Below are 2374 nucleotides of genomic sequence, written 5' to 3' on the forward strand. Positions count from 1 at the left end.
AGGATTTTTAGTTGGAAGGGACATACAATGACCATTTTCTCCAACTGCTTGACCAATTCAGGGCTGTCCAAAAGTTCAAGTATATTAATAAGCACATTTTCCAAGTGACTCTTAAACACTGATGGGCCTGGGGCATTGATCACATCTTGGGAAGCCTATTCCAGTGTTTGACCACACTTCCAGTACAGAAATGCTTTCTAATATCCAGTCTGAACCTCCCCTGATGCACCTTTGGACCAATCCCATACATCACATCACTGGATTCCAGTGAGGAGAGCTCAGCACCTCCCTCTCCACTTCCCTCCTCTGGAAGCTGTGGAGAGCAATGAGGATCCCCTCAGCCTCCTTCTCTCCAAACCAGACAAATCCAGGCATTTAGTTCAGCAGCCACAGATCCTAAGGGGACATGGAGTAACCAACCCTTCATTTTAGACCTCAGTTCAGAGTCATGAAGAAATAAAGTCCTAAAACTCAGTCAGCATCAACATTTTATCCAAACACCTCTCAGTCCTGACTGAAGAATTGCTTGGAGGATGTCCATGAGCCCAGCTCCACAGATTTTTGAGCTCTGAGAGCAGATCTTCCACAGGGCTGTGCTATTTCTCAGCCACTCTCAGTCACTTCCTATTATAATTCACTGCATGTTTCTAATAAACAAAATGTTCTTGTTGTGAATTAACAGCACTGGGCCCAATCCATGTCCAGGAAAACATCAGGAGTGTGAAAAATCCAAAGAATCTGGCGTGTTCCAGCAGGTTACTGGGCTGTCTCTCTTTTTCTCTGGTATTCATTATTTTTATCATTAGAAAAATATTAATAACCTGGTAGAATCAGAATACAGTGTTGCCACTGCTCCATCAGTCAAGGAGTTTATGTGCTAAGAGAGCTCAAAAAAGGGAGATGAGTTTGCTCAGAATGAGAAATGTGAGATTACTGGGCTTTAATCAGCCAAACCACAGGTCAGAGAATCACAGGATCCACTGGGTTGGAAAAGATCCCTGAGATCATCAAGTCCAACCTGTGCCCCAACCCCACCTTGGCACCCAGCCCATGGCACTGATGCCACATCCAGGCTCTGCTTCAGCACCCCCAGGGACTGTGACTCCACCCCCTCCCTGGGCAGCCCATTCCAAGGGCTGATCCCTCTCTCTGCAAAGAATTTCTTCCTGATATCCAACCTAAACCTCCCCTGGCACAGCTTGATACAGAGCCCTCTTGTCCTACTGCTGGTTTCTGGCATTTAGAGGAGAAGAGACCGACCCCCCCAGCTCCCCCCTCCTGTCAGGGAGTTGCAGAGAGTGAGGAGGTCTCCACTGAGCCTCCTCCTCTCCAGGCTGAGCCCCCCCAGCTCCCTCAGCCTCTCCTCATGGGAATTGTGCTCCAGACCCTTCCCCAGCCTCGTTGCTCTTCTCTGCACCTGCTCCAGCCCCTCCATGTCCTTCCTGAGCTGAGGGCCCAGAGCTGGACACAGCACTCCAGGTGAGGCTTCACCAGTGCTGAGTCCAGGGGAAGAATCACTGCCCTGCTCCTGCTGCCACACTCTTCCTGATCCAGACCAAGATCCATTGGCCTTCTTGTCCCCCTGGGCACCCCTGGGCTTGTGTCCAGCTGCTGTCCATCTGCACCCCCAGGTCCCTTTCTGCCTCAAATAGCTTTGGGTCTCACCTGAAATGGCAACTTGTGTCTTCAAATTTGGGGTCTAGTGATGGTTGTCCCCCACCCATGGCCAATGCCAGCATAAGAAGGACATGGAAATTTTGAAGCAAGTCCAGAGGAGGGCCAGGAAGTTGATGAGGGGACTGAAGCACTTCCCCTGTAGAGAGGCTGAGAAAGTTGGGGCTGTTCAGCCTGGAAGACGAGAAGGTTGTGTGGAGCAGTGTCCCACTATCTGAAGGGGGTCTACATGGAAACTGGAGAGGGACTTTTCATCAGGAATTGTAGTGATGGTACAAGGAGTGATGGGTTCAAACTCAAAGAGGGGAAATTTAGGTTAGATACACAAAATAAATTCTTTATTGTGAAGGTGGGGAGGCCCTGGCACAGGTTACCCAGAGAAGGAGTTGTTACCCCATTCCTGGAAGTATCCAAGGCCAGTTTGGATGGGACTTGGAGCAACCTGGACTAGTGGAAGGTATCCCTGTCCGTAGCAGGGGGGTGGAACTCAATGATCTTCAAGGTCTTTTCCAACTCAAACCATTCTATGATTGTTTTCAGACATGAACATGTTTGTGACAAACTCCCACAACTTTTCCTCATGGGTCTAAACTCCTGTATTTCTCCACTTTCCAGCCTGTCTCTTGCTCACAACTTTCATGGGCAATATTTTTCCCAAGAGTCATGGCTTGGCAAAGGCTGCTTTCATCTATGATCCTGC

This window comes from Manacus vitellinus, unplaced genomic scaffold, assembly GCF_001715985.3.
Source record: "Manacus vitellinus isolate BGI_N305 unplaced genomic scaffold, ASM171598v3 scaffold_1_pilon, whole genome shotgun sequence".
NCBI lineage: Eukaryota > Metazoa > Chordata > Aves > Passeriformes > Pipridae > Manacus > Manacus vitellinus.